The 27,235-nt window shown below is 38.2% G+C and overlaps 1 protein-coding gene across 13 annotated transcripts in view; it reads right to left on the bottom strand.

Moving 5' to 3' along the window:
• The window catches only part of LOC146404944 (uncharacterized), a 488,622-nt gene that overhangs the window by 153,748 nt on the left and 307,639 nt on the right, over positions 1 to 27,235 (bottom strand). For 7 of the 13 annotated variants that reach the window (XR_014839795.1, XR_014839798.1, XR_014839797.1 and 4 more), the window contains exon 1: positions 9,214 to 9,513. The gene's annotated coding sequence lies outside the window, so the exon portion shown is untranslated. Of the gene's footprint in view, positions 1 to 9,213; positions 9,514 to 27,235 lie in introns of those variants that run through there. The other 6 variants (XR_014839802.1, XR_014839793.1, XR_014839794.1 and 3 more) reach the window with 1 other exon arrangement.

The following is a 27,235-nucleotide window of genomic DNA, read 5'->3' as shown; positions in this document are numbered from 1 at the left end:
TGGAGTATAACCTGTTAAATACCAAAGCTTCTTTTTAAAAGATTTTAAAGGAAAAAACATTTAATTTACACATTATGAGTTAGATATTTCCATAATTTATTATACTTCTATTTTTCATAGTGAATTCTCTTGAAATCTAGCTCCATGGCTTGTATTATGAGAGTGATTAAAGAGTTCTTTATGGTCAAATAAGTTTGGGCAATGCTGGGTTAAATCATGTAAAAATTTTTTTAAAAGTTTATTAGTCTTATATTTTGTATGCAAATATGCAGCTAGTCACCTAAAAGGTTATATAAATTGTAGTAGTTCAAAACCTTATCTGGCTATAAAACCCTCTTCAGAAATTTAATTTTGAATTACTAGTATGTCATGAAATATGCTTATTTCATGAAATATGCTCTTTATTATAATCTCCCTTGCCTTTTAAGGTAAACCATATGAATATTTTCTTGGTGACCAATATATTTTTGCTGATCAATATAATTTTGAGTTGTAACATTGAAATGGAGCAGGGCCCTAGGGGGCTCCTGGGCACAAGTCTTTCTGTGTCCCCATTTCTTGTTTTTAATGAATAAGCTTCAGCCTCCATGACCTTCCCCGAGTTCCAAAAGACAGGTTTAAACAGTTGCTAATCTGGGAAAGGAGGGGAAGCAGAAACCAGGGAGGAAAAGTCAAGAAACAATAGTGCAGCCTGAGTCAGGGTCCTGGTTCCTCTTCAAGGAATATATATATATAATATATATATATATATAACATACATATATATAATAATATCTTTGAGTTCTTCTGCAGAACTAAACCCCCCAAAAAATGAAAGCCAGAGAGGAGGACCACCCAAACCAGTCATGGGACCACTGAACACCAAATCTGAAGAATGAAAGTTTGCATCTACTCTGATCCTTACCTGTGGCTCTATTTTCTGTTCCCAAACTATAAAACCACCTCCTAATATCTCCCAAGGGAGGGCACAGTTTTAGGGCATTAGTCTGCTGTGGCCTCCTTTGCCTGGCAAAGCAGTAAAGCTTTATTTTTTTCCTCCTTCATCCAAAACTCTGTCTCTGCATTTCTATTTGGCATCAGTGGACAGAGGCCAAGTTTCGGTAACAACATTATAGATGACCTTAGATGCTGTTGAGGAATACAGGATAATTTCTTTCTACATTAAAGGCCAAGTAGTGACATATGTGGGTGGCGGGGGATGTATGTGTATGCTTATAAGAATAAAATTCCATTGGTAGCTGTGAGTCATTCACATGGCTCTGGTGTGACATTTCTGTCTTCTGGACAGTTGTCTGCGTCCATGCCTGTGGCAATTCCTTTACCACCTGTCATGTTTTTTTCTTCAATCCCTGCACATTAGGAAGCCAAATAAAGGGTAATGTGTGGAAAGAACACAGGACGGGGAAAAGGACAAGCAGGGCCATTTGGAGTCAATTAGAGTCATGCAGCCCTGACTTCAAAATCTGGCTCTGCCCCTTACCAGCTGTGAAACTCAAAAAAAAAAAAAAAAAAAAAAAAAAAGTGACCACTCTGAGCCTGTCTTCTCATCTACACATTGAAAGCAGAGGCATCTGTGGAAAAGAGATACTTCCTTTCTTCCTGCCTGTCTGCTTACCTCCCTCTCCCCCATTGGGTTCCTCCACCACGCATGAGAGGAGAGTTTCTCAGCAAATGGCTCAAAGGCTGGAGTATTAATTGTGCCCCTTTTACTAGTAGATAGACTCAGTGTGCGTTAAACGGTCACACCTACAGGCTTGAGATCCGCTTGGAGCATGGCCAGTTCCTTTTCTCTCCTCTTTCCTTACTCCATGAGGAAGTGGGAGGATGGCAACACTTGGACTCAAGCTCTGGTAGGGACCAGTGTTCTTTCTCAGAAAGCCTGTGTGAGCACTGACATAGCTAATAATGAGGTAGTGTTTCTCATTTTATTTCTGCTGCTTTCACAGAGCTCCATTTGGAATCACCAAGGGAAGGAGAGGTACTCTGAGGGCTGTATTTGTTCTTTTAGTCACATGTCCATCAAATGCCACAAATACACAAAAACACATCTACCTCCCTCTCCCTCACAGTGCAAAGGGGAAGAGTTGAATGAAGATATTCTAAAGTTGCTGATGTTTTTCCACATAGGAATGACTCTTCCTGTTACAATAACTACTTCTAAAGTACAAATGAGTGAAGTCAGAATAGGTTTCTGATGATCTTTCCTATAAAGAAAGTTCATGTGCTTCTCTGTGGGGTTCACAGATCACAGCTATGTTCCTGATTAAACACCTGGATAAAGAAGTATTATCATATTTTAGACTCGTCATTCAACTAACAAAGAAATATTTAGCTTAATTTTATTTATTTATTTATTTATTTATTTATGTATTTATTTATTTACTTTGCTTTTTAGGGCTGCACCTGTGCCACAGGGGCACATGGAAGTTCCCAGGCTAGGGGTCGAATGAGAGCTGCAGCTGCTGGCCTACACCATAGCCATGGCAATGTGGGATCTGATCTGTGTCTGTGACCTACACTGCAGGTCACAGCAGTGTTAGATCCTTAACCCTCTGAGCAAGGCCAGGGATCAAACCAGCATCCTCATGGACACTAGTTGGGTTTGTAACCCGCTGAGCCGCAACGGGACCTCCCTAGCTTAATTTTAATAAATATAAGAGCCTTAAAAAGGAAAATGATATTTTCATAAGCATGTCATTTAATATGCTCTATACAAATGACAGCCTTAAAGGACCTGTGATATCATTCCAGTGAAAATACCTGGAACCGCAAACTACATCAGGGCTTCTTCCTAAATAGGTTTAATTGATTCATGTATTAGCTACACATAGTATATTATTTTCTCCCCCTTTAATCTGTCTTGTTGAGAGCATACACGGCAATCTCCTAAATCATCCTCTGGGCCACTGGGGAAAAATAAATATTCCCTTGGCATGGTGCTGTTAGTCTTATCTGTGAATTTGGTGAGTAAATGCAAATGCTAAGAGAAATGTTCTGTACTCCCTGCCCTACTATCCTAATGAGGACTGGATTTAAACTGTCAAAAACGGAAATCATAGAAAAGAGGCTGAGATGTGATTTTTTAATTTAAAAAAAATTGTGCTAAGAATCTTAACTTCGCTCTTCTATGATTGATTGATTTATTTATTTGTGTAGTGATTTTTATTTTTTTCCATTATAGCTGGTTTACAATGTTCTGTCAATTTTCTACTGTACAGCATGGTGACCCAGTTACACATACATGTATACATTTTTTGTCTCACATTATCATGCTCCATCATAAGTGACTAGACATAGTTCCCAGTGTTACACAGCAGGATCTCATTGCTTATCCATTCCAAAGGCAATAGTTGGCATCTAATAAAGTACCAAGTAACCCCAAGCTCCCAAGCTACCCCACTCTCTCCCCCTCCTCCTTGGCAACCCCAAGTCTGTTCTCCAAGTCCATGATTTTCTTTTCTGTGGAAAGGTTCATTTGTTCCATAGATTAGATTCCAGCTATAAGTGATACCATATGGTATTTGTCTTTCTCTTTCTGACATACTTCACTCAGGATGAGAGTCTCTAGTTCCATCCAGGTTGCTGCAAATGGCATTATTTTGTTCCTTTTTATGGCTGAGTAGTATTCCAGTGTGTGTGTGTGTGTGTGTGTGTGTGTGTGTGTGTGTGTGTGTATCTTCCTGATCCAATCATCTATCAGTGGACATCTGGGTTGTTTCTGTGTCTTGGTTATTGTGCATAGTGCTACAATGAACATGAGGGTGCATGTGTCTTTTTTAAGGAGAGTTTTGTCTGGATATATGCCCAAGAGTGGGGTTGCTAGGACATATGGTAGTTCTATGCATAGTTTTCTAAGTTATCTCCATACCGTTCTCCATAGTGGTTGTACCAGCTTACATTCCCACCAGCAGTGCAGGAGGCTTCCCTTTTCTCCACACCCCCTCCAGCATTTGCTATTTGTGGACTTATTCATGATGGCCATTCTGACTGGTGTGAGGTGGTATCTCATGGGAGTTTTGATGTGCATTTCTCTAATAATCAGGGATGTTGAGCATTTTTTCATGTGCTTGTTGTTCATCTGTATACCTTCCTTGGAGAAATGTCTATTCAGGTCTTTTGTCCATTTTTCAATTGGGTTGTTGGCTTTTTTGCTGTTGAGTTGTATTAGTTGTTGGTGTATTTTAGAGATTAAGCCCTTGTCAGTTGCATCATTTGAAAGTATTTTCTCCCATTCTGTAAGTTGTCTGTTTGTTTTCGTTTTGGTTTCCTTTGCTGTGCAAAAGCTTGTGTTGGCCAGTGGAATAGGAGCGACAGCACTTTTTTTTTTTCCTTCTCTATTGCTGCCCTTGTTAAGTCTGACCTTTGTTGTAGTTGTTGTCAGGAATTAAACATTTCTTACAGAATACTTTAGGAGAAAAATCTCTTTATAGGGTCCAGAAGAGTGAGAAAATCTACATTTAATACTCCAGAAAAAGTAAATCATACAGCACTAGGTTGGTATAGAATTTCTAATTCATATCAATTATCTATTGGGGAAGTTAAATTTGATTGATTTTCTTAAGGGATTTTTTTATGATCTTAAACAATAATAGCACTAAGTAATTTGAAGTGAAAAGCATGTGTTATTCTTAAAGAGAAGCAAACTCCTTTACATTTGGACTTTGCTGTTCCATTTAGAAAGCTCTCTCACATGACCCTTTATCTGATCCTCTCTACCGCTTGGTGTGGACGAGGTAATTGCATGCTGAGGTGGGAAGAAACCTACTCAGGGTTGTGCAGCTACTAAGCAGTATGGACCTAGACTTCTGATTCTCAAGTCCTTTTCACCTCCTTTTTGAAACTTAACACCACATATCCATGCATGTGCCAGGTAAGTTCTAAGGCCTAGAGGTCTCAGGGATGTAGAAGGCAAACTGACCTCTGCATTCTTAGAGCTTCATTTGAATAAAGGCAAAACATACTAAAACCATTTAATAAACAAATGTGGTAATATCAGAAAATTACAAGTGAAGAAAAAAAAAACAAACTTGAGGCTTAGGGAGGCAGACACTTGGCCAATTTATCTAGAGTAATTACAGAAGATGTATCGGCTAGGGATCATACAAATTGAAAACCCCAATTAAATTAGTTTGAAGTATAGGAACATTATCTCACATAATGAAACATGGAGGCAAACAGTTTGGGGGTGGGTTGATTCAGCAATAAAGCAGTGTCACATTCTGGAATGTTTCTGGCTTTCCTCTTCTAGATGTATAAAGGCCACAGCAACTCCAAGCACCCCCACTTAACAATGATAAGAGAAGGCAGGGCTAGTTTGTTTCCTTTGTGAAGAGGAAGAAAAATTCCAAATATTCCATTTTCCATGGGACTGTATAGCATCACATGACCAAGCCTAACTCCATCCCAGGGAAGGACACTGAGATTATCAAAGTTGGCTTGGATTAATCAACAGTCTTACTGGAAGTGCAGTGGGTTCCTGCAATATTTGGGCAACCAAACTTGAACAAAACTGACAGAGAGGCCTTTCTGAGACAATGGTATTTGAGGTGAAGTTTGAATGAACTGAAGGAGGCCACTTGGTGAAAAGGGAGGGAAGCATATGCCAGGCAGCCTCCTTATACCCCATATTAACTGAGCACCAGGCACTGCTTTAAGTATATTAACTTTTTTTTTTGTCTTTTTTATTAGGGCTGCACCCATGGCATATGGAAGTTCCCAGACTAGGTGTTAAATGGGAGCTGTAGCTGCTGGCCAACACCACAATCCAACAATACTGGATCTGAACCACATTTGTGACCTACACTGCAGCTTGCAGCAATGCCAGATCCTTAACCCACTGAGCGAGGTCAGGGATCAAACTCACATCCTCATGGATACTAGTTGGGTTCTTAACCTCCTGAGCCACATCAGGAACTCCTATATTAACTCATTTAATACAGAAACACTAGAATGAGGCAGTTTCTATTGTTATTTCCACTTTAGAGATTAAAAGACTGAGGCACAGAGCAGTTAGGTGATCTGTCCGAGGTCATGGAGCTCTGCTTTGAACCCAGGCAGTCTGACTCCACATAGTACATGCTTAACCATACACTATGTTGAGAAACAAGCATAAAGATTCTGATGCAGGAAAAATCTGTTGTGCTCGAGGAACAGGAAAAAGTCACTGTGCTGAGAACATAGCAGAAAAAAGACAGTCATGAAACCACGCCCTACAGGGTTAACAGAAGCTGGTGACTAACAGAAATCCTTGTGCTTGTCTTACAGCTTGTTAATCCCTGCCCCCACACTTGTAACCTGCCTTCACTGACCAAGGTCACCTTAATTATTTTTTGGCTCCTTAACATCCCCCTATAGATAATACCTCTGACATATGAGTCGCCATAGTATCAGGGGCTTAAGCTTATTTTTAGAAGCTTGGGATCAGATCTTGCCAGTTCCGGCAGGCTAAGACTAGGTTGTGACCACCAACCCTAAAATTGGGCCTGAACAGAACAATAATTACCTCATTGTTAACCATTTCCCCATACTTTCCCCCTACTTTTCATTACCTTTCCTCATGCCTAAGACCACCCTGTTTCCTTATCCCATAAATAATCTCAAGCTGCTTGCCTTCGGGGAGGTGGGTCTGAGATTTGTTGTCTCCTCCCTTGACTACCTCATGAATAAAATCTTTTCTCTCCTGCAAACTTCAGTGGCTCAGTGTTTGGCTTGTTGTGTGTTGGGCAAACAAATCTGGTTTGGTAGCAGTAGCATGAAAAGAAATCCACCCGTGAGGGCAAGGGCTAAATCATGCATGCTCTTGAAGATCACAGTTTAGGATTTTGCATTTTATTCTCAAATCCTTGGGGAAAATCAGACAGATTTAAGCAAGGGGATAACTTAATATGATTAATATTCAAAACGAAAAATGGTTGTATTAGTCAAGGTTTCCCAGAGAAGTGGGACCTCTTTCTTAAGTTTCATGCTCTGACATTCTACTGTCTACTCACTGTCTATACTTGGATGTGTAATAACCATTTCTGTCCAATATGGCTGAAACAGTGACAATGTTTCCACTGGTTCTCAGATCTGCTTCTCCTATCCCATCTGGCGCTACCGCCAATCCTATTTTAGCATTTCCCATCTCGCTCATCAAGTTACTCAGGCCCAAACCTTCACTTTTATCTCTCTCTTATTTATATACTCCAAGTTCAATCCATTGCTACTACTTCAAAAATATACCTTAGATCTGACCATTTCTCACTACCTCCTTGTCTACAAGACTAAAACAAACTACTACTACATCTCCCTGGACACTTTGCTTGTCTGGTTTTGTTTGTTTGTTTGTTTCCCCTTGAGAGCCCTATCATACGAAACACAGTGATTTTTTCAAAGAACAAACTGGTTCTGGTTGCTTCTACTTAAAACTCCTTAATAGCTGCTCGCTACACTTAGAATAGAAACCACACTCTTTCCCAGCAAATTTCTGTTTTTAAGTGATCTTTCTAGATTTATAAATATTCATAATTAACTGCATTTTTTAAAAAGCATGTATAAAGACCAAACATAACACATTTACAGAATGGTTTTAGTTTCTGGATACTCATTTTTTAAGCCTTTACTATAGCATGATTTCATGGAGGAAAAAAAAAGCCTAAAGGAACTGAATTGAGAATCATGGCTTATGATGATAAAGGTGGTAGAATCTGTAGGCAGCTCAAAGAAGCTTCACCAGTTTTAGAGTTTTACCCCTAAACATGGTCTGACAAAGCATTTTGGAGTTGGGCCAGTCAATGTCTGAAGCCACAGCCTTCACAGGTGACTTTCAAAAGGAGAGAGACATTTTGTCTTCCTGCAAGACACTGGTTTCTGTGGTCCATGAAAGCAAAAGTAAGAGAAAAATAAAAGGAGGGTAAAAATAGCCAGAGACTTTCATAGGTGGAGGTGGGGGAAGCCTGCACAGAAATTCAAATTCCTCCCCTATAGTTTGAGGGGTCCTGGAAACTCATTTAATTCAGCCTCACACTTGCATTGAGCTGCCTCATTCTGTGTCCAGAATGTAGTAGGGAAATTTATCTTGACAAATGTTTAAAATCACATTTATAAAGAACAATATATATGCATCTCCTCCTCCATTAAGATAGCCTACAAAGGCATAATTGTTTCAATTCAGTTCCATTCAACTGAAATAAGCAAACATTCTCCAAGTCCTGCATTAAATAGCATATAGGTTTTGCCCATAACAAGAAGGATGCATTCTCTACCCCTCCTCTTCCATGTCACTTGGGATCACTCCCTCATCTTTGCAGCCCCTTTGGAGGAAGGTCTCAGTGAATCACTGGCAATTAGCAACCTTCCACTTACTGGGAGGTGATTTAGTATGTCCATTTTGTGTTTCTATTACCTTGAGCTTACAGAGAGAAAGAACTGTGTTTCAAACTTCTCTTTTTCATCTCAAAGACCCACCCAGCATGAGTTGGGCTTCCAATTTTCCTATGCTGGTCCATAGATCAACCTAAAACTTTTGTGCCAGTTTAAGGACACTTGCCACCGGGGCTTGGTCAGGTAAGGGCATAAATGGACAACTGGTTGAGCTTCATTTTTTGGATATTATTCCTCCTCAGGTAGAAAGAAGAAATTTCTCAATCCTCCAAAGAAAGATCTACTTTTTTTTTTTTTACCCTGGCTGACTGTTTACAGAATTTCACAAGAAATTCTGATGAAATTTGTAGCTTCTAGGGATTAAATGCCACAGAAAATGGTAGCAGTTTGAAAATCTTGGAGTCTGGGGAGTCATGGCTTTTCTTAAGGCTGCAAAATTTAAGAGAATCACAGTGGTATATATTCAACCTTATTTTAAGCTTGAAAACTGACAATGAATTCCACCATGAGAGAGAATGAATCTGCTTACAAAATTTATTGAGACTGAGTTTCTCACTGGGTGAAAATAGCAGGACAAGCCTCAGAGCTGACAAGCATTGCCTATCTGTTCAGAAGAGGAAAAAAGAATGGTACAAGGAAATTACATATTTGGAACTCAGTGTGGGTTCCACTCACACTGGGTTTTAGCCAGTAAAATACTGTGAATTGCCAAAGCTCTTAATTAATGCATTTAACATTTTCTATTAGGCAAATTAGTCTGCTTAATCCCATTTATACCAAAGGACAGAAAAGAATTAAATGATTCAGAGTCATAGAATCTGAGGGAAACAGACTCAGCCAGAAGTCACTTACCTGGATCATGTGCAGGAAAAAACACTGGGTTTACTCCCCAGAATCTATTTTAAACAACTCCCCTTCTAAGGTGATGATCAGTGTCCCTTGGGCTTCTCTTGAGGGATGAATGGGAACCTGGTCAATGAGACCAAAGGCTTTCCAACTCTCGAGTTTCAGTGGAAAAGCAGGGTCCAGAAATCTCAGATGACCACAGTAGAACTGAATTTTATTGTTGCACCTGCAAAGAAAGGAAAGACTTAAGACCCAGAGTGTCTCACTAGGGCAGCTTCACACTTTATCCCATTTGATGCTATCCTCTCAACAACCCTCTGGCATAGATCTATTAACTCCACTTTACAAACTAGTCAGCCATAGCTCAGAGAGGTCAAATAAACAGCTGAAGCTAATAAGTGACATTATGGTGATCTGAAATGATTCCAGAGTCCATCCTCTTTGCATGACACTGTTCAGATTCCACATAGCAATTAACAAGCTGTGTAACCGTAGAAAAATCGCTTCACCTGTCTAGATCTTTATAAAAATGAAGGAGCTGGAGTAATATCTTGGCAGATATAAAATGTCTGTGTCTCTGGAAGAGAGGTATTTCTCTATTTGAAACATTGTAAGCCAACCTTGTAAAGAATTGTGGAGCATCTGAAATTTTATCCAGCTTGAAAGCCAACAAGTAAGCCCACAACAATTTCATAGATATTTGCATAAAACATGAGGTTCCTGGGTCAAAGTCAAAGGAATTTATTGCTCACAGCACAGCAGGTCCTGAGCTTTACGTTTATATCTGCGTTCTTGCTCCCCAAGTCCCACAAGGGTGACAGGAAGGGACCCAAGTGGATGTTACACAGAGTGAATTTGGGTCATGGCTGAGGAACCTGAGCTTAGGAAGCCCAATCTTGTAAGAGAATTCTAGCAAGTCTCCCCAATATTTTTCTCAGAAGGAGACCGTTGACACTGGTCTGGAAACAAATCTGCCCTTTGTCTTATTAGGAGACACTACCAACTAGCTTCCAAGGTTGTTCACCACATAGACAACCCTGAGAGAACACTCAGGAACAAAGCAGATAGAAGATATGTAGAAACACCACAAAGAATCATCTCTCAACAAAATATCCTGAAAACTGTGAATTATTGTGGCCAGGTTCCAGACTAGTGCCTTCTCTGGTTCATTTCAATGCCATTTGAACAAAACTTTTTTTAAAATTATTTTTTAATTGTTGTTTCCCCAACACATTTTTTTTCCCCCACTGTACAGCATGGTGACCCAGTTACACATACATGTATACGTTCTTTTTTCTCACATTATCATGCTCTGTTGTAAGTATCTAGACATAGTTCTCAGTGCGACACAGCAGGATCTCATTGTTAATCCATTCCCAAAGCAAGAGTTTGCATGTGTTAACTCCAAGCTCCCAATCCATTCTGTCCCCTCCCCCTCCTCCTTGGCAACCCCAAGTCTATTCTCCAAGTCCATGATTTTCTTTTCTGTGGAAAGGTTCATTTGTGCCATAGATTGGATTCCAGCTATAAGTGATATCATATGGTATTTGTCTTTCTATTTCTGACTTAACTTCACTCAGTGTGAGAGTCTCTAGCTCCATCCAGGTTGCTGCAAGTGGCATTATTTCATTCTTTTTTATGGCTGAGTAGTATTCTGTTGTGTATATACACCACATCTTCCTAATCCAATCATCTGTCAGTGGACATTTGGGTTGTTTCCATGTCTTGGCTATTGTGAATAGTGCTGCATGTGTCTTTTTTAAGGAGAATTTTGTCTGGATATATGCCCAAGAGTGGGATTGCTGGGTCATGTGGTAGTTCTATGTATAGTTTTCTAAGGTATTAAGATACTGTTCTCCACAGTGGTTGTACCAGCTTACACTCCCACCAACAGTGCAGGAGGCTTCCCTTTTCTCCATACCCCCTCCAGCATTTGTTATTTGTGGACTTATTCATGATGGCCATTCTGACTGGTGTGAGGTGGTATCTCATGGGAGTTTTGATGTGCATTTCTCTAATAATCAGGGATGTTGAGCATTTTTTCATGTGCTTGTTGTCCATTTGTATATCTTCCTTGGAAAAATGTTAATAAACTCAAAATGGCTGAAAGACCTAAGTATAAGACAAGACACCATCAAACTGCTGGAAGAGAACATAGGCAAAACATTCTCTGACATCAACCTTATAAATGTTTTCTCAGGTCAGTCTCCCAAAGCAACAGAAATAAAAGCAAAAATAAACCAATGGGACCTAACCAAACTGACAAGCTTTTGCACAGCAAAGGAAACCAAAAGGAAAACAAAAAGACAACTTACAGAATGCGAGAAAATAGTTTCAAACAATGCAACTGACAAGGGCTTAATCTCTAAAGTATACAAACAACTTATACAACTCAGCAGCAAAAAACCCCCAACAACCCAATGGAAAAATGGGCAAAAGACCACTTGAACAAAACTGAGAGTTTACTTTGTGCCAGGCACTGAGTTAAACATTGTGGGTAAAGAGATGAATGATGCAACTTACAGTGTGAGAGGCAAAGGAGTAAAGGCAAAATTGTTCCATTGGTAATAAGGCCTGGGATAACACATAGCACAGGTTAATAAGTGAGTGCATAAAAGACACTTTTAACATAGCCTTTGCTTTAGAAAAAGCTTACACATGAGCCAAGTCTTGAGAATTTGTAAGACTTTGGGGATGTAAAGAAATGGATTTCTCATTAGAGGTAATAGCTTGACAAAAAAAAAAAAAAAAAAAAAAAAAAAAAAAAAAAAAAAAAGGTGCTGAAAGATATTCAGGTAAACATAAGCCATTCTGTCTGTGGAAGTGTCAAGTTTAGGGCAGGGAGATGGAGTGCATACTCTAAGATAAGTCAGGAGAGCCAGGGAATGAAGGTTCTTATATGTAGGGATGCTTAAATAATTATCCTGAAAAGAAAAAAGAACCAATGGAGGGTCTTAGGTGACTGAAGATAATTCTAGATGCAGTAAAGGGAATTGATTGCAGAGGTCAAAGAGACCAGTTAGGAGGTTGTTGCTTTTCTCCAAGAAAGAATGAACTAGAACACTGGAATGGAGAAAAATAAAACACAACAACCCAGCATCCAAGACATTTACTAAATGCACTCTGCTGGGTAGAGAGATCCAGTGACTTATGGAACAATGGTGGTGTGTCTGATAAGAAAAATTTGGAAAAAATCTTACTACCCTAAGATATCAACTGGTGATTAATAGCAATAAGGCTTCTGGCATTAGGAACACTTAGGTTTAAACACAACTCCCCCCCCAAAAAAATAAAAAAAAAATGGGCAGAGGATCTAAATAGACATTTCACCAAAGAAGACAGATGGCCAAAAAAAGAAAAAAGAAAAAGATGCTCAACATTACTAATTATTAGAGGAAGTGCAAATTAAAACTATGAGGTATCAACTCACACCAGTCATAATTTCCATCATCACAAAGTTTACAAATAATAAACGTTGTAGAGAAAAGTCAACCCTCCTACAATGTTGGTAGGAATGTAAGCTGACACAATCACTATGGAGAACAGTACAGAGGTTCCTATACAAACTAAAATAGAACTACCATATGACCCAGCAATCCCACTCCTGGGAAAATATCTGAAAAAAAATATAATTCAAAAAGATACATGCACCTTAACATTCATTGCAGCATCATTTATAATAGCCAAAACATGGAAGCCATCTAAATGTCCATCGACAGAGGAATGCATAAAGATGAGGAACATATATACAATGGAATATTACTCAGCCATAAAACAGAATGAAGTAATGCTATTTGTAGTAACACCAGTGGACCTAAAGGTTATCATAATGAGTGAGGTAAGTCAGACAGAGAAAGATAAATATCACATATCACTTACCTGTGGAATTTAATAAAAATGATACATAATATTCATAAAACAACTTATTTACGAAACAAAAATTTCAAAAACAGTCTTATGGTTACTATAGTGGAAACTGTGGAGGAGAAGGAGGAATTGGGAGGATGGGAATGACGTATACACACTACTGGATAAAATAGATGACTAACAAGAACCTCCTATATAGCTCAGGGAAACCTACTCAATAGTTGTAATAAATATATTTGTCTATATATTGATTATATATATATATATATATATATAAAACCAATTCACTTTGCTATACAGCCGAACCTATTACAACACTTTAAGTCAACCATACTCTAATAAAGTGAAAAAAAGAAAAATCTAAGCTCTAGCAGCTTTGTTATTGAGAAAATGTTAATTAACTTCTCTGAGTCTAAATTACCTTACACATAAAAAGGGGAAAGGTAGTAACACTTATTACATGAGGTTGTTGTAGAGATTAAATGAAAGACAAAATAAAAGCATATAAAGTACTTGGCAGCTTCTAGCACATAGTAAATGCTCAAAAATTACTAGGTTTATTATTATAAGCCAGGAAACTCCCTATAACTGTACCCAAAATCCATTCAGCTGTAGGATGGCAGTAATATGTACACCATTTGTGATTATGGAATTCATCAAGTAAATGGTTCTAGGCAACCTAGATCACCTTTAAATGCACTCACAGAGTATTCCCAGTCAATCACTAAATGATACTCCCTAAGGACACATGTACTAGTTGCTGTTACCTCAAGTCCTAAATTCCAAATGTAACAAAACTTCATTTCTATAAAAATGGAACAAAATCTCAGTTTTCCTAATTATAATCAGCCTTTACCCCATTAGTGCAAATTGGTAAAGCATAATGACTTACTGAAGTCTAAGGCGTATTCAAAAGAATAAAATAGCTTTTCTGTTGACTTGAAAATTATACTGTTTTCTAGATGTCATTTCACTGCCATTTTCTTGTAATTCTGTATTTTGCTGGGAGGCAATGAATGTGCTCTACTGGAACTAAGCGACTTCAACCAAACAAATTGGGGTCAAGTTCTCATTCTGACTGCATAACTTCGAAAAAGTTAATATTTCTCTGAACTTCAGTTTCCTCATTGCATTCTTCATGTCTGCTTCTCAGATTACATGAAGGCAGGATGAGTGAGAGGATTCCTTTCATTTCCTATCTAAACAGAGAAAAAAGAAAAACTCAAGTTCTCAGGGTCCTCATGGCTTTGGTCCACGTTGCACCCATTATAGTCTCTCTGGCCTCACTTCCTCCTGGATCAGCTGGCTAATTCTCTTAGGAGTTCCAAGTTCAATTTCATGAAACATGGGATTGACCCAGCTCATGTGCGTAAATGAGGTAATTGCACAAAGATTGACTTTGGGTATCTATGTATGACTGGGTCACTATGCTGTACAGTGGAAATTGACACAACACTGTAAATCAACCATACTCTTAAAAAAAGATTCAGTTTCTTAACTATGTGATTTTTGGTCTTTATTTTTTTTTATTTCTGTTTTATATTTTGTTTTTTAGGCCATACCTGCAGCATATGGAAGCTCCCAAGCTAAGGGTCGAATTGGAGCTACAGCTACTGGCCTACGCCACAGCCACAGCAACGTGGGATCTGAGCTGCATCTGCGACCCACACCACAGCTCATGGCAATGCCAGATCCTTAACCCACTGAGCGAGGCCAGGGATGAAACCTGCATCCTCATGGATACTAGTCAGATTCATTTCCGCTGAGCCAAAACGGGAATTCAAGAAATATCTTAATTGTTTAAAGCTATCAACTTGCCATGCAAGTATTCTATATGCTATAAAACCAAATTAAATAGATGATGTTCCTGCCATATAGTTGCAAAATTATCTGAAGAAAGGGACTATTTTAGGCAAAGTTGTTCCATTTAGGAGTTATATTTTGGAAAATAATTACAAATAAAATTTGTTGTAAATGATTCAAAAGAACTTACTTACAAAACAGAAACAAACTCACAGATTTTGAAATTAAACTTATGGTTACCATAGAGGAAACCATGGGAGGGAAGGATAAATTAGGAGGAGGAGGGACTAACCTATACACACTACTGTATATAACACAGATAACTAACAAAGACCTATTGCACAGCACTGGGAAGTCTACTCAATAGTCTGTAATAACCTGTATGGGAAAAAAGAATGGATATATATATGTGTATAACTGATTCAATTTGCTGCACATCTAAAACCAATACACCTGTGTAAATCAACTATACGCCAAGAAAATATTAAATATATATGTGTGTGTATATATATATATATGTGCACTCCTATGTTCATTGCAGCATTATTGCATTATTTACATTAGCCAAGACATAGAAACAACATAAGTTCCCATCAAAGGATAAAGGTATATATAATTGAATACTACTTAGCCATAATAAAAAATGAAATCTTGCCATTTGTGACCCATGGATGGACTTTGAAGGTATTATGCTAAGTGAAATAAGTCAGATGGTGAGAGACAAACTATCATTTTACCCATATGTGGAATATAAAAAATATGGACAAACCAAACCAAATATAACAAGCACATAGAGGCAGAGAACAGAGTAGTGGTTTCCAGAAGGGAGGAGGAGTGGGGGAAAGGGTCAGTGGGTAAAGAGGGACAACAATATGGTAACAGATGGAAACTAAATTTTTAGTGGTGAGCATGCTGTAGTGTTGTGGGAATATCAATTGGTACAACCACTATGAAAAACAGTATAGAGATACCTCAGAAAACTAAATATAGAACTACCATATGCCCCAGCAATCCCACTCCTGGGCATATATCTGACAAAACTTTCACTGAAAAAGACACATGCACCTGCATGTTCATTGCAGCACTATTCACAGTAGACAATTCATGGAAACTACCTAAATGTCCATCAGCAGATGAATGGATTAAGAAGATGTGGTATATATACACAATGGAATACTACTCAGCCACAAGAAAGAATAAAAATAATGTCATTTGCAGCAACATGGATGGAGACTCTCATACTAAGTGAAATAAGTCAGAAAGAGAAAGACAAATACCATATGATATCACTTATAGCTGGAATCTAATATATGGCACAAATGAACCTTTCCACAGAAAAGAAATGAACACATGGACTTGGAAAACAGACTTGTGGTTTCTGAGAGGGAGGGGGAAGGAGTGGGATTAACTGGGAGTTTGAGGTTAGTAGATGCAAACTATTGCATTTGGAGGGGGTAAGCAATGAGATCCTGCTGTATAGCACGAGGAACCATATCTAGTCACTTGTGATGGAACATGATGGAGGATAATGTGAGAAAAGAATGTATATATATGTGTGACTGGATCACTTTGCTGTATAGCAGGAATTGACAGAACATTGTAAATCAATTATAATAGAAAAAATAAAAATATTATAAAAAGAATTCTAAATATAACATTATACACATGAAATTTACATAATGTTATAAACCAATAAAAATAAATCAAACCAAAAAATTACGTGTAGGAATCACTGGTCATTAGGCAGAAAATGAAATGCTAGGAATGGGTTCCTTCCTTCATGCTATCTTACATGTCCAAATCTGACTGGGATAATGTGGAGCCCAGGATCACTTCATTCATAAAAGCTTATAATTAAATATACCCAGGCTTATACAATTTCCCTCTCTACTTTCTATCTTTAAGTTGTTTCTTTAGAACTAAGTCCCAGAAACAAGTTTACTGAGTACACCCAAATATGGATCTATTTTTATGGCTTTTGGAATGAATTGCCAATGTCCAACACCATGGCCAGTGCATACTTAGTGTCCAGTTTTTTATCAGATCTTTGCTTATATTGGACATTACAATTTGAGTTTCTTTTCTTCTACCTTACTCATCACAGTATGTCTTTAAACATTAAAACTCTTTACTATGCCTGTTAATCAAATATACATACAAATAACAGAATGAACAGAAAAGTTGTTAGTGAAAACTCAACTCCAGGTGATTGCTCTAGAGAATAACCCAAGTCACCAGTTAAAAATAAAGAGAAAAAAAAATCTTTTTTTCATTGCTTTCCACCAAGACTTGTCTGTGCAAACTGTACATGGCTTCAAACATAGTTATTCCAGCTCTCTAGCTACACATAGGGAATTGACGAAATGTTACCAAGCATTATTCTATATTTTACTGTGGGAATTTAAGCATTTATTTAGAAGGAGGCAGGATTAAAGGAAGTAAGAGCCCAATTAGAATTTCAAGACAGGCACAATTTGTTCTGAAACTGTCAGGCTGCTTCTCAGAGCAGCCCTGTTCAACCTGATAATTAGTTTATGACTGAACTGTTAGATGCATGATGAGTTTTACCAGGTGCCTCTCCTCCCCAAGCTCTACTAAAGATGACTGATCATAGTTATAAAGTTTCAACCACTAAGACTCTCTCCAACTCTGATACATAATTCATATAAAATGCCACTTGAAAAGTAATATAAGATGAACGTAAAGGTACCCCCCGAGGCAGATTACTAAAGGTAACTTACTAAAACTGATGCATAGAATGTGTTAGATTTTTTTAAACAAGCATCTGGAAATATTCTTGTCATTATATCCTTGACTACAAACGTGATCTAAGCTTCCTTTATGTCTTGGGTTACTAACAGCATCCTCACTGGCATATCTGTCTCTACCATGGTTCCCATGACCAGAGTGGTATTTTTTTTTTTTTTTTTTTTTGTCTTTTGTTGTTGTTGTTGTTGTTGCTATTTCTTGGGCTGCTACCGCGGCATATGGAGGTTCCCAGGCTAGGGGTTGAATCGGAGCTGTAGCCACCAGCCTACGCCAGAGCCACAGCAACATGGGATCCGAGCCGCGTCTGCAACCTACACCACAGCTCACAGCAACGCCGGATCGTTAACCCACTGAGCAAGGGCAGGGACCGAACCCGCAATCTCATGGTTCCTAGTCGGATTCGTTAACCACTGCGCCACGACGGGAACTCCCAGAGTGGTATTTTTTAATAAGACAATTTTTTAGAACAGTTTTAGGTTCACAGCAAAATTTAGAGGAAGGTACAGAGATTCCCACATACCTCTGACTCCATACATGTTTAGCCTTTCCCATTATCAACATCACCCACCAGAGTGGTACATTTGTTGCCAACGATGAACCTACATTGACACAAATAATCACTCAAAGCCCATAGTTTATGTTTCGCTCCTGTTTTGTATGTTTTGTGGGTTTGGATAAATTTATGATATGCATTTTTTTTTTTAGGGCTACACTACGGCATATGAAAGTTCTCAGGCTATGGGTCGAATTGGAGCTGTGCTACCCCACAGCCATAGCAATGTAGGATCTGAGCCACATCTGCAACCTACACCATAGCTCATGGCAACATCAGATCCTTAACCCACTGAGGGAGGCCAGGGATCGAACCCGCATCCTCCTGGATCCTAGTCAGGTTCATTAACCACTGAGCCATGAAGGGAGCTCCTCTGATATATATTTATCAGGATTCTCAAGAAGAAACATAAAGCAATGCTATAGTGGGAGTTTAGAGTAACTCAAGGATATAGGCCAAACTGTTACCTCAAGTAACAAGGCTAGTTTTGAACATATAAGAACTCCAGGAATTCCATATTCTTGAGTTCTTTCTGAGGAACACATTAAAAATAGGCTCTGAGAAGCTAAAGGTTGACTGGGTAAATTTTAATTTATTCCAATAAAAATACAAACAAACTTTTTTTTTTTTTTTTTAACCATAGCTAGACAAGTTGATGCTGAAATCTATACGGAATAAGTAAGTATACAATAATACTTATAACAATATTATAAAATTCCTATGAGGGAGAACTAGTTTTAACAGATATTCAAACACACAGCCATGCCTACTAAATCATACGAATGTATGAATAGATGGCCAATGGAATAAAACAGGAGGTCCAGATACACATTAAACTATGCATAAAAATTTTGTGTATAAAATAGGAAGTATCTCATATCAGTGGGGAAAGAAGTTTTTAGTAGATAGTCTTAAAATAAGTGAATATCCATTTAAAAAGTATAAATTTAAATCTACCCTTAAATAAAATTTCTCATCAATTAGACTGGCAAGACATTCAAAAGCTTAACAAAACACACTATTGGCAAAACTGTAGGAAAAGAGTTATACATACATTGTTGATGGAAATTAAAATGGTGTAGCAATGGATAGAAATTTAGCAATGTCTAATAAAACCACATGTTCATTTCTCTGTTAACCCAAAAATCCACTAAAAATGTACCTCCTAACCCAGAAATATTCTGAGAATTTAAATGATGATAAATGTCCAACACTAAGAAATTATATTTGTGTAAGGTCAGCATTTGCAACATCATTGGTAATTAATTGTAAGATGTTGGAATCAACCTAAATGCCCAAATATAGGAGATTAGTTAAATAAACTGCTCCATCCACAGAATGGAGTACTATATAATCATAAAAATGAATAGGCAAAGTATACATGAACTGATAGGCCTTGAATTACAGGATATATTATTGAGTGAAAAAAACACTCATATAAAAAAACACTCATTTTATATATATATAAATTTTATATATATATATATATATATATATAGTTTTTTATATATATATAAAACTTATGGGTAAGAGAGGAGTTAAAATAAGATACATATATCTGCTTACTATTGTAAGATGAAATATGGGAAGAATAAACCAAAAAGCAATGAAATAAATTGGTTACCTGCAGGGGATGAAAGAAAAACTGAGTGGAAGATGTTTTTTTGGAGCATATTTTTTTTGCATGGTTTTGACTTGATTTATTTATTTAGCCACACCTGTGGCATGTGGAAGTTCTGGGGTGAAGGATCAAACTTGCCATAGCAGTGACCCAAGCCATAGCAGTGACAACACCAGATCCTTAACCCACTGAGCTTCCAGGGAATTCCAGTTTTGACCTTTAGAATCATGTTAATACTCTTCAAATTTAAAAATATATATATATAATTAAGTCAACAAGGGTGGGACAAAAGAAAAATCTAAAAATTGAACAGAAACAAATGAATCCTACTGTATTTCAAACTGCAGAAATGACATCTCTGTATGAAAATTGGAAGATGGAAGTTGTTTTCTTCATTTATAAATGATAGCCCAGCCATCTTCACAAAGAATTTGTATCCCTCCAAATCCCTACTGTTCACATGTAAAAAGCACACTGGAGGCAGAGGTTACTTGTGCATGTGTGCACATGCATACGTGTGCCCCTAAACGTGTGATACATGTACAAGGAAGAATGAGTAAACTGAATTAGAGAAGTTTCAAATTCAAATCCCTGGTAATAATGAACTATTAAAAAGAGAAAACAAGAAGACAATTCTATTGAAAATCACATCAAAATGAATAAAGTACCTAGGAATGAACTGAGGTGAAAAGCCTATACTCTGAAAACTATAAAACTGATTAAGGAAATCAAAGATAATACAAAGGAATGGAACAATATATCTTGTTTATGGATTGGAACAATTAACATTGTTAAAATATCCATATTACCCAAGGCAATGTACAGGTTTAATGCAATTCTTATTAAAATACCCAAGACATTTTTCACAGAACTAGAACAAACAATCATCTAATTTACATGGAAACATAAAAGACTCCAAATAGCCAAAACAATCTTGAGAAAAAAGAACAAGCCTGGAGGTATCACACTCTCTGACTTTATACCATAATGCTACAGTAATCAAATCCCAGATGTGGAATCGGGGGAGGGTAACTTAACCTCTAGTTTTCTCATATGCAAAATGTAGTGATTAGTGAAAAATCACAAGAGAAGATTATACAGAGGCTTCAGTGAGATAATGTGGTTCAGAGCACAGGTTATAACATCTTATTTCTGTTCAAATCCCAGCTTGATCTCGTTCTAACTTTGGAATCTTGGACACAATATTTAACCTGGGTCTGCTTTTCTCTTTTGGAAGACTGAAGAAATAAGTCACACACGCATCCTAAATTTAGGGTAGGGACTAAATGAATGTATGTGTTCAAATAAACGAGGTCATTCATGTAAAAGATTTCACAGGAATGTAAATGCCACAAAAAGGCAGGTCCTTTTTCATTTTATTCATGCTGTACCTTCAATCCTAGACCCTGTCTGGCACACATCCAGAATTCATCGCACATCTGTGAAATGAATGAATAAAAACATTTCCCTGGGCCCCAATACATAAAGAGTACATAAATATTAGCTGTGTTGTCACTTTTCTTTATAATTCTGAACATCCTCATTATTATTAATGTATGTAAAGATGTTTTGACTTCAAAAATAACTAAGTGGAAAAATATAGACAATCCATTTTACTTTCAACTTGTAATGTTGAATTTCATTGCATAACATAGAGAATACTAACCACCTAGGAGTAACCTGGGGCTTGAGGGGGAGGTTTGGTGGTAGAAAACAGTACATGCAGTTCTTTCTTGATGGATGTGTCCATCTTGATTACTGTGGTGCCTCCTATATTCAGTTCCCCCAGTAGCTTGAAGAGGGGAAATAAAAGAAGAAAAGGGAGTGCCCATCATGGCGCAGCAGAAATGAATCTGACTAGGAACCATGAGGTTGCAGGTTTGATCCTTGGCCTCACTCAGTAGGTTAAGGATCTGGTGTTGCCGTGAGCTGTGGGGTAGGTTGCAGATGTGGCTCGGATCTGGCATTGCTGTGGCTATGGCGTAGGCCAGCAGCTTTAGCTCCGATTCGACTCCTAGCCTGGGTACCTCCATATGCCCTGGGTGTGACCCTAAATAGACAATAAAGATAAACAACAACAACAACAACAACAAGAAATGGTGTAAAATAGCTACAAATGGTACAACCACTGTGGAAAAGAGTATGGAGGTTCCTCCAAAAAATTAAATAGAACTATCATATAATCCAGCAATCCCACTCCTGGTCCTATATCTGGGCAAAACCGTAATTCAAAAAGATACATGCACCCCTACATTCATAGAAGCACTATTCACAATAACCAAGACATGGAAACAACCTAAACGCCCACTGGCAGATGAATGGAGTAAGAAGATGTGATACCTATATACAATAGAATACTACTCAGCCATAAAAAAGAATAAGATAATGCCATCTGCAGCAACGAGGATGCAAATAGAGATTCTCATACTAAGTGAAGTAAGTCAGAAAGAGAAAGATAAATACCATGTGATATCACTTACATGTGGAACCTAAAATACGGCATGAATGAATCTACAAAACAGAAACAGATTCATAGAGAACAGACTTGTGTTTGCCAAGGGGGAGGAGGGAGGAGTGGGATGGACTGGGAGTTTGGGGTTAGTAGATGCAAATTTTTACATTTAGAATGGATAGACAATAAGAGTCCTTACTGTACAGCATAGAGAACTATATCCAATCTCCTGGGATAGACCATGATGGAAAGTAATACTGAATAAATGTATATACATGTATGACTGAGTCACTTCACTATACAGCAGAAATTGGCACAACATTGCAAATAAACTATAATAAGAAAAAGATAGTGAATAAAAAAGGACCTGCCTCAACAACAACAACAACAAAAAAGAACCTACAAATAATGTCTGAAACTACAAAAATGAGGTAGAATTTCTGAGTATCAGCAATTAATCCCTTTGAAGTTTTGTGTTAGAAGAAACTCAGGCCCTAAACAGAAGCTCCTGATCTCACTAGGAGTAAAGTAAATCCTTTAGAAATAAGTCTTCTCACGGCTTAATAACAGGTTTCAGTTTTTCCTGAGAAAAAGTCTTGGCTAGATTACACCGCAGAACCATATTTCTTATAAGCTCTGACATCTGAGCTTCTGGATTGAGCAATGAGACAATTTTGGGAAGAAAAAGAGAATTTATAGTTGGAAAAGGAAACCCAAACCTTTGATGGAAGCCGGCAAGATTTAAATGGGGTGGGGGGGCTTGCTTTGGCTCTGTTCAGTTAGGAAATTATTTACTTTTGAAATGAGAAATTTTGTAGTGGAATAAAAATAGCTTGGTTCAAAATGACAAAGGGAGTTTGTGGCATAAAGACCAGTGTAGATTTAGGGCTTCTATAATGAAAAGACTTCATCCAGCTCCTAAGAATTTTCTCTAAAAAGAACACAAGTCTAGGTTCAGCTCTGATGGTAACTGACTGGTTACACACGGCAGGTTGTTTCTCCTTCCAGAGAAGTTTCCTCGTTTAAAAAATACCAAGGGAACAAAAGAGGTAAGTTAGACTAAATGTTTTTAAAGCTCCTTTCCATCTTTTCCATAATGACGAGAGGTATTTCAAAATAGACACTAGTTCACCCCTGACACAGCACACATGCAGCAACAGGCTGCCAGACCCTATCTCTGCACCAGGGGCCGGGAGGGCAGTGGTGACACTCACTAGCATTCTGATGTCAGATGGATCCATGTCACCTTCAGAATTCTGATTTCCTAGAGCTTAAAGAGTCATTCCCACCACTCAAATCAGAAAGCCTTACTGCTGCCTCTGGACAAAATTCTCCCTGTACCATCATCTTTGTGCCATAGTTCAGCACATATGCTCGTCTTCCTTCTATTAGAAACTCTCAGAGGAATGTCTGTCTCCTTCCTGTATTGATAATCCTGGAAGATGAGGGCCGTGTACTGCATACTGTGGGTTCCCCCCTGCTCCTGGCACAGCATTGCCCACAAGATTAGCTTCACCACGTTTCCCTCATCAGTAAACCCACAAAGCCATTCTCTCCAGGCCCCTTTCTCATCTTTTGCACAGCACTCTAAAATGACCTTGGGATTCATTCAGAACACAACGTGCTTTCTTAAAACCAGAAAAAAAGGTTTCGTATACCTATTTGCAGTGTATAATAAGCTTTTCTTTCCAGCCAGAAGAAAATTTCCTTTAAAAATGCATCTGTTCAGTGTTGGGGAGGGATGGATTAGGACTTCGGGGTTAACAGATGCAAGCTATTTTACACAGAATGGATAAACAATGAAGTCTTACTGTACAGCATGGGGAACTATATTCAATATCCTGTGATAAACCATAATGGGAAAGAATATAAAAAAGAATATAGATGTATATATATAAAAGATATATATATATATATATCTTGTGTATATATGTGTATGTGTGTATATATATGTGTGTGTGTGTGTGTATACATATATATAAAACTGAATCACTTGGCTGGACAGCAGAAATTAACATAACATTGTAAATCAATAATACATCAATAAAAAACATTTTTAGAAAAATAAAATGCTCCTGTTCAGTTGGAAATTTCTTCCTTTGGTTGGATGCAAAAGGTCTGTTACTGGAATTCCCGTTGTGGTGCAGGAGAAATGAATCAGACTAGGAACCGTGAGGTTGTAAGTTTGATCCCTGGCCTTGCTCAGTAGTTAAGGATCCAGCGTTGCTGTGAGCTGTGGTGTAGGTTGCAGATGCAGCTTGGATCCAGCATTGCTGTGGCTCTGGCGTAGACTCTGATTCGACCCCTAGCCTGGGAACCTCCACATGCTGCTGGTGCGGCCCTAAAAAGCAAAAAAAAGTCTGTTACTGAAAGCATTTTGTTTTTGTTTTTATTTCCTGAAAGACAATTCCTCAGACCAACAATCACTTCAGTGATGAAACAGGGCTGTAAGGAGATAATCAGCTCTTCCCTTCTTAGGTTGGCTCTTACTACACCCAGGTATACCTCCCTTTCACAGTCTGATTTCGGTGGGTCAATAACCTTGACACCTTTTGCCCACAGTTCAGGCAATGGCTCTTTCTGGAGTAGAGTTATCACTCCTCCTCCCTCTGTCCTGACCATGACTGATGGGAAGCCTACTGGCTGCTGCCCTTGTCTGTCCATGTGGCAACACGGGAACAGTATTTGGGCTCTGGGCCCAGATGGACCTCTCCCTACCCTTGTAGGAGTGACTTCATGTTCCACTCTGCAGAAGTAGAACCCACATCAGTCCCAGGAAAGCTCATGGTTTCCATTCCAGCTTTTTTCAGAGAGCCACACGTTTATGGCGTAAGAGTACTGATAGTCTGGGCTGTCATGTGCTACCAACATTAATAGAGTTGTTTTTTGCTATTCATTTGGCTAGTTTTCCTGGCTTGTACCTTCCCTCATAACAGCTTGAAGAGAAGTAAAGAGAAGCTTTAGGATGATCCTGTAAGCATTGATCACGAGAAAACGAGAAAACTCAAAGTTTTGTCTCATGCCCTCTAAATTCAAGTCTTTAGCTGCCCAGAGATACTTGGCCAGGTACAACAGGCAACACCCTGGCCAGGAGGCCAGAAGACAAGACTCCATTTCTATATCGTTCATCTTACTTTCACTTAGTGTAAATGAGAAGGTGGAGAAGAAGAAATGCTAACAGTTATATTTTTCCAGTTTCATGAATGACTAGGTCTGAATACAACAATCTGGATTCTCTATTGCTCTGTAGTATTGCTGTGTATGAGTTTGTTTGGCGGGGGAGCTAAGAAGACAAAAGGCAATTATTTCCACAGGCGAAATTATACTTGTGGCAAAGAGCAGACTGTTTTAATGATTAAACTACTTTCATTATTTAAAACAAGCTTTCCTTCGAAATCTACAGTTAAAAGTAAAGAGAAAATGCTTAGCAAACCCTATATCATTAAATTATTGGAGAAGATTAGAGTAGTTCTACACCCCCTTAATTAATAGGGAAAGAACAAGCAATTCAGCTGTGGGTGGGAATTTAACTCAATTTAAAACAGAAAAATACATATTTCTCTCTCTAACTTCTAAAATATATACACATAAATCCTAGTTGTGTACACAACACTTACAGGATAATACTTGTATATATGAGAGTTGAATATAATTATGGACATAATTTAGCAAAAGCCTTGTCTTCATTATGTCCATGAATTGTTATGTGACAGGATGTGGAGTTAGCTGGTAGGAGCATAGGCTTTTATGAAAATAAGTGTGGTGTATTATCTAGGGTAGTGTCCAAATGACATGTGAGTTCCTAAACCATTTTGCCCCAGAATGTTGATTCCATTTACGTCTGAGAAGTTCTGCCATTGCTAAGGCAGGATATTATATATTCCAACAGCTGTAATTAATATGCAGATCTAAATTTCAAGCCAAACCTCATCTCCCTGCAACTTGCAATCCATGATTTGAAATATGCTCTCTGAGTCTGCCCGGTTCTATTTCTTCAAATGAGGACCCTTCAGATATGTGTTAGTATTTATTTCTTTGGCAATATAAACCTCAGATTTTTCTACTCCTTAAAAGCTATTAATTCAAGTAAACTGTCTTGTATGATGAGCTTTTGAATGTTTTATAGTTCTTCAGTGGCCTTTCTGTTCTGGTTTAAATAATGAGTTTATTGTTCAATTCAAATTCTGGATTCCCACCATTGGATATTTTATTCATCTTAACTGTCATCTATTTCTTCCACTAGGATACAAATGATAAAAAGTCAGTCATCTACTCCTTCTTGAAGAGCTTTGTCTTCATCCTTTGAACCACTGCATGCCATTGAAATATTCCATGAAGGGGTGCTTAGATAAATTTACATAAAAAACACTCCATAGCTTAGAGAACTAACTGGAGACCCTGCTACTGTCTGTAGATCTTCAAGGATCTACCCCAGGAATTCGGTGGCCCCATCAGGGGCTCTGATGTTTTTCATCAAGGGTGGTTTGAACTACTTTAAAGCATCTGAAAGATCTCTTATAACTTGTCTGTCTGAGTGAGGCTGTCTCTCTGCCTAACAAAACCGTCCTTCCCTTTCACTTTGAAGATAACTCTCAAACTAGGGACTGTGCTGGGTGAATGTGGACCCCCTGAAGCCAGTGCCCTGGTGTGGCCATCTTACTAAGTCACCTCCACGGCCACTGGGTCAGGGGCACACCTTCATTTCACCAAGTCCAACACCATAAGCCACTTAGACTGCTAATAGCGATGATAGCAATAACTGATGCTGTAATAGAACATTACTGTTTGAGCCTCATAGCCAACTTATGGAGCAGATATCACTCTTAACTCTGTTGATAGATGAATCAAGCAAGGATCACAGCCCTGAAGTAAGGTGTTCAATGTTATATGCTGAGGATAGAGCAGAAAAGGGATTCTTACCTGGGTCTTTGGGATGCTTTCATCATGTACCCTGGTTCCTCTG

The sequence above is a fragment of the Sus scrofa genome, chromosome 3 (assembly GCF_054392235.1).
Source record: "Sus scrofa isolate SSC_HxYL_T2T_F1_AM1 chromosome 3, Sscrofa_HxYL_maternal_Yorkshire_Landrace_v2.0, whole genome shotgun sequence".
Taxonomy (NCBI): Eukaryota; Metazoa; Chordata; class Mammalia; order Artiodactyla; family Suidae; genus Sus; species Sus scrofa.
The sequence above is the reverse complement of the archived record's forward strand: the minus strand, read 5'-3'. Positions and strand labels throughout refer to the sequence as shown.